The sequence below is a fragment of the Muscardinus avellanarius genome, assembly GCF_963383645.1.
Source record: "Muscardinus avellanarius genome assembly, chromosome: 1".
In the NCBI taxonomy this organism is placed as follows: Eukaryota; Metazoa; Chordata; class Mammalia; order Rodentia; family Gliridae; genus Muscardinus; species Muscardinus avellanarius.
The window spans coordinates 191,945,159-191,957,171 of record NC_137786.1 but is presented as its reverse complement, the minus strand read 5'-3'; positions in this window follow the sequence as shown (position 1 = coordinate 191,957,171).

The window sequence follows — 12,013 nt, the reverse complement described above, 5'->3', positions numbered from 1 at the left end:
CCTTGCTGCTTAGCTACTCGCTGTCTCTTCCCAATCTCAGAGCTGGGAAGGAGGCAGCGAGGTAAAGTCCCTCCAGTGAGGTCCCAGCATCAGGCAGAAAGCTGCTGCAGCTGTCCACAGTCTCACACACACACACACCTGTCTCCCAGCCCCGGGTAGATGTCACTGATCAATCATAGACACTTTCCCTCTGCTGTGAGCTGCGTCTCCATCCTTAACTGATTTGATATCTTTGGCCGTTTTGCTGGTGTGTGGGCTGTAGCTTGGTCCCTTACACCATCCTGGCCCAGGGCCCTGGAACTATCCATCGAGTCTCATTCTTCCCACACACTGGGAGTTCTTGTGGCTTGACGAAAGCACACAGCTCTTTTTGACTGACTTCCTGACTTGTTGTTGGTCTGAGACTCTGTGTGCCTCTGGAGACTTCTTGGCTGTAGAAAGTATCTCCTTCCTAGACCCAGAATTTGGTCTGAGGCAGATTCATCCCTGGGAGGAGCTGGAAAATCAGGTCCTGTGCTGAAAGGACCCAGGGCCCAAACATCTCAGCAAAATCTTTTCAGCAAAGACCTTGCCAAATATCCAGCCTAGAAGACAGCCAGGGAGCCATCACAGGGCCAGGAACACAGAAAAAATAAATTAATTAATTTTTTAAAAATGTAGTGGTCAGCCGGGCGTGGTGGCGCACGCTTGTAATCCCCGCGCTTGGGAGGCAGAGACAGGAGGATCGCGCAGCCAGCCGCGCACGCTGGCTTAGGAGACCCTGTTTCCAAATATAAAATGTAAAAAGAGGTCTGGGAGTGTAGCCCGGAGGTAGAAGGGCTTCCAGGAACCCCAGTACCACACACAAAAAAATGTAGTGGTCCTTTGGGCCCACCTCAGCAGCTGTCCTCCCTCTTGTTCTGGAAGCCCTCAGGGTTGTTCCACATGCATGGCGAAATTAATTCTCTTGGCTTTCAGTCCTTCCTGCTATTACCTGTGTTTCCAGAGACCACACTAGCCAGTGAGCACCAAGGAGGTCCCATGGACAATGGCAACTCAGATTTTTTGGCCTCTCCCCAGTTCTTCTCACCAGGGCCAGTATCTCCCCGGGTCATTCCCATGAGTCTCCGGACGTTCCTCACATGAGTGCCCAGCAGTCCTCTCTAATTTCAGTTTCCCACTTGCAGCTTCTCGATGTCTGCCGGCCATGAAGCTGCTCCAGGGTGACCTCTTACCACTGCCCCTCTAATCCAGGGGAGCTGTCCCTGCCTGGCTGCCACCACTCCCGAGCCACAACAGATGTTTGCCTGATGGTTCCCCTGGCCTCGCGCAGCTGCAGTCTGCACACCAATGGGAGAAGTTTTGTTCCCTCATTTTTGTCCCTGGGGCCCCAAAGCAGGGCCTCTGCACTCACTTACCTGGAGCCCCAAGAGGGAAGCTCTTCTTCAATATTTGCCCAGCTCTTCTCTTGTGTCACAGCAACACCCTCTGTGTCCCTCTCCTCCTTCAGGACTCAGCCCTTTTTCAGGTATCTTTTGCAGTGTGGTAAAATAGGGTAAACTGTCCCCAAATACAGTGGCTCAACACAGAACAGCCTAATATTTCTGGTGTACCTACAGTCAGCTGGGCTCCGCTGGGCCGATCTTCAGCTCCGTAGAAAGGTGTGGAGTGAGAACATCCTAGGCAGCTCTTCCATGGCCACAGCGGGGTGGCGGGCCACCATGCCTCTCCGCTGGCCTCTCCATGAAGCTGCTTGGTCTTTCTTGCAGCACGAAGTTCTCAGGGTAATTGGACTCTTTTCCAGAACTGCCTTCCAAGGGAAGTAAAGCTGCCTGGCCTTTAGTTAAGTCTGAACCTAGCATACTGAACTTCTTCCATATTCTCAATTGCATTGAGCACAAGCTTCACAAAATGAGATAGATGGTTTCCGTGATCTTCACCAATCAGAGAGCTTCTGCCAGGTGCAACCATCTCTCCCACGACTGCAGACGCTTGCCGCCTGCTGGGGGAAGGTGGGCTTGGAGCACACGTGAGGGCTGCAGTGTCTGCCTCTGCCTCCCCCTTTTCTGTGTCTCACTCTTCCAGGAGAGCCGGCCCTGGGGCCATGGTGCAGAGACCTAGAGAAGTGGTAATAGAGTGAGCTCATGGCAAGCTGTGAGGTAAACACATGAGCGTATGGAGGATGCACTGAACTTGGTACCTGGGAGGAAGAGCTGGTGGAGGGGCCTGGGGTGACGTCATAGTTACACTCCAACACTTCTCTCCCTCCCTGAGTTTCCCACCACTGCAAATTTAGGTCATACCTGAGGCCCTACCAACAGCAGTTAGAATAGCTTCCCAGGTCATTATCATGGTAAATAATGCTGGGTACCATTTATTAAGTGTTTACTATGTATTGGACACTTTGCATTACACTCTGTGGCAGACACAATCGTGTTACTCCACATTATCTGGCCTCCATTATAATCATCCAAGGCCATATGTTCAGCTCTGGCCAGTGGACTGTAAGGTTCTCTGGTGGTCTCAGGACAAGAGCAGTATTGGAGAGGCCTGGTGTCACTGAGTGGCCGCCAGAGGGTTGTCTCTACTGCAAGAACCCTCCATTCCACAGACCTGGTGCCCACACTCTGGGCCCTGACTGGCCCGCTGCTTGTCAGGAGGGTGTCCAGTGCAGGAGGGACAAGCACAGACCCTGGAGCCCAGAGCCTGGAACAAACGCTGGGTTTCTAGCCACGTGACCTCGGGCAAGTCACCTTACCTCCTCATGGCCTCCGTTTCCTCATCTTTGAAGTAAGGGGATTATATTGACACCCATCCCAGTAGAGCTGTTATAAGGATTCGATGAGTTAGTACATAGAAAACACCAAGAATGGTCCCTAGCCCCATAGGAAGTACTAGAAAAAATATATGTATTAGCTGGGCATGGTGGCACATGCCTGTAATCTCAGTACTTGGGAAGCTGAGACAGAAGGTTTGCAGGTTTACTTATTTATTATTATTATTATTATTATTATTATTATTATTATTATTTGGTGGTGATACTGGGGTTCCTGGAAGCCCTTCTACCTCTGGGCTACACTCCCAGACCTATTTTATATTTTTTTAATTTGGAAACAGGGTCTCTTAAGCCAGTGAGGCTGGCTCCGAACTAGTGTGATCCTCCTGTCTCTGCCTCCCAAGTACGGGGATTACAAGCGTGCGCCACCACGCCTGGCTGTTTGCAGGTTTAAAGCCAACCTTAGCAACTCAGCGAAGCTATTAGCAACTTAGCAAAACCATGTTTCCAAATATAAAATAAAATCAGGCTGGGGGTATAACTTGGAGGTAGAATACCTCTCTGCGTTCAATTTCTAGCAATGCACACACACACACACAGACACACACACTATATTATATATTATATATACATATATATGCATATAAAATATATACATATATATTAGTTATTGCTTACCTGCACTTAAATTATAGTCATGTAACATGTAACATGGATCATACTTTGATCCTTTGCATATTTACTTGCTTACTGTCCATTTCCCAATGAGAACGCGAGCTTCACGAGAACAAGGTCACCGTCTGGCTCACTGTGTTATCCTGGCATTCACAACGCCTGCTGCGTAGAAGGTGCTAAGAAACACTTTGTTTCAGGAATGAAGTGGAGCCCTGTCAGTGAAGGAGACTCCTCTCTTTTTCAGATGACTTTGCCTGTCTCTGTTCTGTGACGTGTTTTATACTGTAGCCCCCAGAGAGCATCCCCGTGTCCTTATTTCTAAGTCCCCAAGGAGTAGGTAGAAGCAGCGGCTGAGGGATTCAAATCCACCTGTATTCACCTCAGGCAAGTCATCTGACTGCCCTCAGTTTTAGTTTCCTGGTATGAAAAATGGGACTAATAGTATCTAGTCTAGTTGGGTCATTGTGAGAACTGACGAGGTCGTCTCGAACTCAGCGCCTGCCTTGGGCTTTCAATAAGTGCTCCCCATGCTGGCTTTGCCTTTATGTCTGAGCCTTTTCACAGACAGTAGGGTTCCAGCAGGTTCTTACTTTTTTTTTTTTCTTTTGTGGTGCTGGGGATTGAACCAGGGTTATCTTATTTCTGAGCTACACCCTCAGCCCTATTTTATTTTTTATTTTGGAGCAGGATTTCTCTAAGTTGCTGACAGCCTCACTAGGTTGCTAATGCAGGCTTCTAACCTGCAATCCTCCTGACTCAGCCTCCCAATTACTGGTATTAGGGCATACACCATCCTACCTAACTTCTTCCATTTTTAAACCCTGTTTCCTTCTTCTAGCTGTATAGGAAAAACAGATTGGGGTTATCTGCTATCCCTCTGCCCTAGTCTTCTGCACTTGCCCCCTGCCTGCCTTCTCAGGCAGTTGCTTGAAGTGTATAATGTAGAGACCCAGGGATTTTGAAGCTGGGATCTGAGAAGCCAGGCCACCCTAAGCTTCCTCCTTGAGCTCTCCAGCTACTCGGGACAGGCCTCTGCCTGCAGCCCCGTGGCTGTCCACCTGACATCAGATCAACCTGTGCAGTGCCTTTGATGTCAATCCCAAAACTGGAGCTTCGTGCCTGCTCTGAGGACCTGGGCTTTGAAGTTGGCCTATAAATCGAGCTTTCAGGAAGAAAGTTGTCTGTTGTGCCTCAGAGCACGGCTGGGCCCTATAAAGGCACACGGAGTGCCGTGAACACCTGATAAATAATTCCTTCTGCGCCCAAGAAAGAGTCGTTCCATTTAAAGGGGAAGAAAATTCCCTTGACCTTTCACTGAAGTTAGGCGGGGGGGGGGTAGTTAGGGTTTTCGTGTCTTCTCACTGAAGCCACATGGGGCAGGCAGGTTGTCTCAGAGCTGAGCTCCAGGGACGACTCCACAAGGGCTCCCTTCACTGACTCCCGACACCTGGGCCTCTCAGCCAACTCCACTCCCTGCCTCCCTCATGACGGAGGAAAAAGACTGAGTCTCTCACAGGGAGAGAGGCCTCAGCCCCCTCTGGGCCAAACCCTGTGGCCTGATTTCCTTCTAGTGCCTAATGTATATGGTCCAGGGGTGAGGAAGAGAGAAAGATGCCCAGGATTTTCTGCCTGAAGGAGCCCCCAAAACAGACACAGGCTGACACGCACTGAACATACCAGGTCCTTGGGTAGGCCGCCTTGCACAGGACTAGATAACAGGATGCGGGTTTCTGTGGAGTCTTGTGAAGCCTTTCTTTAGGGCAAAATGTAACGCACATAGAAAGTACACAAAATAACAGTGTATACAGCTTAGCGTGTCATCTGAATGTAATACCGGTGTCGCCACGCTTGGTCAATAAACACGGCAGCCCTCTTCCTGCGCTGCTCACTCATCGGCCCTCCCACCACCCACAGCAGAGCCACTGTCCTGACTTTTGTCATAACCATGGACTTGCTTTTCTTTATAGTTTTACCATCTAAGCAAACATCAACAAAGACTATAGCCTAGTTTGATTTGCTTTCCAGAATGTGTACAAATGGAATAATAAAAAATGTATTCTGTTAGGTCCATTTTCCTCCACTAAACATCATGCTTAGCCGGGCATGGTGGCACACGCTTGTAATTCCAGCATTTGGGAGGCTGAGACAGGAGGATCATGGTTTGAGGACACCCTCAGCTGCTTAGTGAGGCCCTCTGCAACTCAGTGAGACCCTGTTTCAAAATAAAGAATGAAAAATAGGGCAAGGGGTGTAGCTTGGAGTTAGAATGCCCTTGGGTTCCATCCCAAGTAATGGAAAAAAAACCCATCATGCTTAAGATACTTATGTAGCTTTGAACTATGGTTCACTCATTTTTGTTACTGTGTAGCTTTCCAGCAACTGAATATTCATCAATTTTTTATCTATCCTACTACTCAAGGACATTTGGGTGTTTCCAGCTTGAAGCTACTACAGGTGCTGTAAACATTGTTTTTTTGGTGGTGGTACTGGGAGTGGAACCCAGGGGCTTTTCTATCTCTGGGCTATACCCCCAGACCTATTTTATACTTTATTCAGAAACAGGTCTCACTAAGTTTCCGAGAGCTTCATTGAGTAGCTGAGGCTGGTTTTGAACCTATGTGATCCTCCTGTCTCAGCCTCCCAAGCGCTGGAATTATAAGCATGTGCACCACGCAGTGTTGTAAACATTTTACACATATCTCTTAGTGAATGTGCACTCATTTTCTTTTGGTGTATATCTAGGGTAGAGTTGCTAGGTCATAAGGTAGAGTTGCTAGGTCAATTGAGGTAGAAAGTGCCAAACTGTTTTTCAGAATTGTAGCACTAATTTATGCTCCCACCTTCAGTATATGAGTTGCTTCCCTTCTTCACTGTGATAGGCATCCTCTGGGGTAAGGATCCTATTAATCCTTGCCTCCGGGTATTCACAGCCAGTGTGAAAAACCTCTCCTTAAGTGTGGGCTGAGCTAGTCATTTGCTTCTACTGAATAAGAAATAAAAGATGCCACTTCTAAGATGAGGCTGTAAAAAGATTATGGTTTCTGTGTTGGGCACCACCCCTTGACTTCTCACTTGCTTACCAAGGGAAGCCTTGCTGTGAGGTGACCTGTGAAGAGCCTGCAGGGTGAAGAGCTGTCCTCTCTCACCCACAGCCAGTATGAGGACCTGGAACTTGCAATGGCCCCAGGAGCGAGCTTGAAAGCGGGTCCTCTGTCAGTGGATGCCCCCTCAGTTAACTCCAGTCGCTGTAGTTCCAGCTCATAACTTGATTACAGCCTATGGGAAACCCCCGAGCAAGAGGCAGCCAGCTAAGTCTCTTTGGATTCCTGGCTATAGAAATAGTGAGATAACACACACATTTATTTATTTATTTATTTATTTATTTATTTATTTATTTAGTGTGTGTGTGTGTGTGTGTGTGTGTGTGTGTGTGTGTGATACTGGGGATTGAACTCAGGGGTATTCTACCTCTGAGCTACACCCCCAGCTCTATTTTTTTTATCTTTATTTTGAAACAGGGTCTCACTGAGTTTCAGAGTGCCTCACTAGGTAGCTAAGGCTGTCCGCGAACTGCAATCCTCCTATCTCAGCCTCCCAAATGCTGGGATTATAAGTGTGAACCACCACACCCAGCTTAATTTATTGTCTTAAGCTAATATGTTTGGGGGTTATACAGTGATAGATAATATACTCACTGTTATGGTTTGGGTTTGTAATGCCCCCCAAAAGCTCATGGGTTGGGAACATGTCCCCAGCAGCAAGGTTCAGAGGCTGGGCATGGCTGAAGGGGTTGGTGGATAATTGGGGACGGGCTTTGGAGACTATATATATCTGGGGGTGGAGCCCTCCTTTCTCTGCTTCTGGCCACCTGCATCAGCATCCTCCACCAGACCTTCCTGCTTTGGTTTGTGCCTTGGAGAGGCCAACTGTGCATGGATTCTCTGAAACTGCAAGTCCATATAAACCTTTTCTCCTCTAAGTTGCACTTCTCAGGTATTATGCCCATAAAGACAGAAAAGCTGACTAAAGCAGTCAGACCAGAAGATCACAGTTCACGGACAGCCTCAGCTACTTAGCTAGGCCCTTCGCAACTCAGTGAGACCCTGTTTCAAAAATAAAAGGACTAAGCCGGGCGTGGTGGCGCACGCTTGTAATCCCAGCATTTAGGAGGCTGAGACAGGAGGATCGCACAGGTTCAAAGCCAGCCTCAGCTACTTAGTGAGGCTCTCAGCAACTTAGTAAGACCCTGTTTCCAAATAAAATAGAAAATAGGTCTGAGAGTGTAGTCCGAAGGTAGAAAGCCTCTGGGTTCCATCCCCAGCACCACAAAAATAAATAAATAAATAAATAAATTAAAAATAAATAAATTAAAAACCAAATATATGGCTAGGGGTACAGTGGGATACAATAGGGCTTGGAGGTATAATGCCCCTGGGTTCTATTCCCGCTACCACAAAACATCTTTTATTATTTTTTAAAAATTTTAGCCATTTTGATGAGGTTTGGTTAGCACATTCCTGATTGTTAGTGATGTTGAGCACCTTTTTAATGTCCTCTGACCCTTTGGATTTCATTCTTTTTATAAAGGATCTGTCAGGTCCCTGGATTGTTTATCATTTTCTTAGTGTTTTGTAGGGCATGGAGAGGAAACTTTATTTTAGCATGCTTATTCCAGAAAACAGCGTGAAGCAAGGGCTTGCAGGCAGATAGTTTATTTGGGAAACATTCCAGGGAGTAGAAAGAAGCACAGAGGAAAGGAGAGGGAACCAGTGTCTTCTTGAGTGGGTCACTGTTGTGGAAAATGTGGGTTTGGTCTCACTGAGACATTCTGGGGGGTCACATAAAATGCAACTCAAAATTATCCACTTGAGTTATGAAAGGAGAATCTTTTTGCTCCAGCCCAGGGCCCTGATGACCAAGGGATTCCCCTGTGGAGTATTATGCCCTTCACTTTCCCAGATCACACATGTGTGAATAAATCCCACATATAACCCACATGGAGGCAGCTGAGAAGCCCTGGAGCAGAGGAATGGTGTATGCAGAATTCTGTCCTCCAGCAGTAATAGCAGGAACAGAGTAACATGTGGGCCAAGAGGATGTGAGACAGAGGACACTATGTTTCCACCAAAGGACATCTTGTGGATTATATGCATAGCAAATATCGTCTCCCAGTCTGGGGTTTGCCTCTGTACATGTGTCACGGTGTTTGGATGAAAGGACACTGCTATTTACTTATTTATTTTGTTGGTACTGGGGTTCCTGGAAACCCGTTTACTTCTGGGCTACACTCCCAGACCTATTTTATATTTTATTTGGAAACAGGGTCTCTTAAGCCAGCACGACTGGCTTCGAACCTGCGTGATCCTCCTGTCTCCGCCTCCCAAGCACGGGGATTACAAGCTTGCGCCACCACGCCCAGCAGGACACTGCTAATTTTAAGGCAGTTGAGTTTGTAAACTTTTTCTTTGTAGTTTGTATTTTGGATCTTGATTTAAAAAGTCTTGCTGTACTTAAGTCATAAAAATGTTCTCCTGTGATATCTTTTAGGAGCTTTGTTGTTCTTATTTCACAGATCTGCAGTCTACTTGGAAGTGGTCATCATGTTTTATTTTTTTCTATTTGGATATTCACCTTACTGAGGAATCTGTCATTTCCCACTACCACCTTTGTCATAAAACAAGAATCTGTGTATGTGTGAACCTATTTCAGGGCCCCCCATTATGTTGTCTATTCATCTATCCTTGTGATCATAGCATACTCTTTTAGTTATTAGAGCTTTATAGTAAGTTTTGGTACCGAGAAAAGCAGAGCTTCTGTTTTGTTCTTAATTTTTAAAATGTCTTGGCTATTTTAGTCTTTTTTACTTCCTTTATCTATTTTTATTTACTTAGGTACTAAGACTGAACCCAGAGGTATTCTACCTACAAGCTACATCCCCACCAGATTTTATTTCTTATTTGGAAACAGGGTCTCACTAAGTTGTGGAGGGTGTCGCTAAGTTGCCAAGGCTGGCTTCAAACCTGCGATCCTCATCTCAGCCTCCCAAGTACTGGGATTACATCACCATGCCCAGCTCCTTTATCAATTTTAAATACAACTGGCCAAGTTTCACCCACTACTCTCAATTAAATTTATTTTTTCTTTTCTTTTTTTGGTGGTGCTGAGGATTGAACCCGGGGCATTCTACCTTTGAGCTATACCCTCAATCAGATTTTTTATTCTTTATTTTGAAACAGAGTCTCACTAAGTTGCAGAGTGCTTCACTAAGTAGCTGAGGCTGGCCGCGAACCCAGATCCTCCTGTCTCAGCCTCCCAAGTACTGGGATTACAAGCGTGTGCCACCACACCCGGCTTTTTGCTTGCTTGCTTCCTTCCTTCCTTTCCTTTTTTCTTCTTTTTTTTTTTTTTGAGCTGCTTTGAATGTAGATTACCTTTAATATAAGATACAACTGTATCTGATATTAAATGTTGAATCTCCTAATCTACGAACATGATATATGCACCAATTTACCTAGACCTTGAAACTTTAAAAAAATGTTTTATAGAAAACAGTTGTTTCTAGCAATGGTAGACAAGTTTATTTTGAACCAACTTTTCCACTGAGAACACGTAGGGAAAGCTTGCTAACATATTAGAAAACATGTGTGAAGGCACTGGAGGGCTATCAAAACAGTGAAAATTTTTGGAGCCATGGAAAGAAGGAAAGGCAGGGAGTGGAGAGCTAAATATTTGGTCATTTGGTACCACTTCTCCCCCCGAGAAGTTGCCCACCCCAAAAGCAGTGCCAGGGAGCCTGAGAAGCTGTGGGACGGTTAGTCTCCAAGCAGCTGTCCTTTGATGGACTCCCAGTATCTCACTCTGTTCATATGCAGCTTAAGAGTCAGCCAAGAACCCAAAGGGGTGTCTTTGTGCAGATGTTGAGAGATGTAGTACTCTCCCATTTCCAGTGTTAATTTTTTCATTCACATCGCAATCACCTTGACAGCCTTCCATGCCCATCGTGTTTCTTCTAACCAGCAAGTTTACCACTGGTATGGGCTCTATTTCTTTCAAGATAGCTTGCAAAGTGACCTCAGACAAAGAGAAATTGGGGTTCAATGTGGGGCTTGCTTTGTGCAATCCTTTCCCTTAATACTCATGAGCCTCATGTCTTACGATCGACACAATTCTTTACCTTATACTTGTTTTTCTTTTTTCTTCTTTTTAAAGTGTGTGTGTGGTGGGGGAGGGGAGTATACTTGGTAGAATACCCAGAAGCATTCTCCCTCCAAGCTATACTTTCAGTCCTTTTTATTTTTTGTTAAAAGAGGTTCTTGCTAGGTTGCTGAGATTCTCACTAAGTGGCTGAGGCTGGTCTTCAACCTGTGACCCTCCTGTCTCAGCCTTCCATATCCTGAGATTACAGGAGTGTACCACCATGCCCAGCACTTTGCCTTTATTCTTGAAGGGCATTTCCACTGGGTATAGGACTTGGAGTTAGCAGTTATTTTATTTCCCTCAGTACTTTAAAGCCATCTCTATATTGTCACCTGGCTTCCTATTTCTGTGAAGTGACTGTCTTATCCCGCTCTCCTGAATGTGTCTTCTCCTCCATCTCCATTTACTGTTCTTATCCTTGATTCATAGCACTTTTACTATAACATGGCTTGGTATGATTTTACCTTTATCCTGTTTATGATATTAGTAATTTTTAAATCTGTGGGTAGATGCCTTTTGTTAGTTTGGGAAGACTCCATTCATTACCTCTTTAAAAATCAATCCTCCTTTCCCTCTCCCAGCTGTCTTTCAGGCACTCCTCCAGTGTGTGAATAGAGCCCTCTTACTCTATCCTGTTTCCTAGTCCTAGGAAACAATACTTCATTATGCAAGAGTGCATTAAATCCACACGATACGGATTTGGCAAATTAGTTGTTTTTTCTTACTGAAGCATGTCTGCCACTCAAATTCTCCTGTACTCTGAAACAAGGTCTCTTACTGACATTGGCAAATCCTGCAAACCTTTCTGAAACTTGGACACAGTGACCTTTTGTTTCAAGAACATAGAACAAAAGATGTGGAGAGTTTTCCTAGTCACAGTGGTAAATGTGTGAGGTTATAGGCTGTACAACATCAACTGGGCCAGATTATGAGTGATAGAGCCCCAAATGCGCTTTGATAAATATGTATTTATGATGTGCAGAGCTCTCTAAAGCCTGGGTCCTGAGGCAGGAGCTCATCTTACCTGGCTCTAAAGTTACTTTCTCATTCTCAGTGGTGCTGACATTTAGGGCCAGATAACTCTGTGTATTGGGGTACTTAGCAGCATTGCTGGCTTCTACCTGCTATATTCCAATAGCATCTCTGATTGTGACAAAACACAAGTATCTCCAGACACTGCCAAATGTTCTTAGGGGGAAAGAGGTAAAAATCATTCTTGGATGGAAACTACTTGTCTAAGGATGAAACTCCAAACAAAAAACATGGTAAGTTTTGCTTGGAACTTAACGCCAAAAAAATAGTCTCTTTAGCTGGGCATGGTGGTGCATGCCCATAATCTTAGTACTGGGGAGGCTGAGACAGGAAGATCCCAGGTTTGAGGACAGT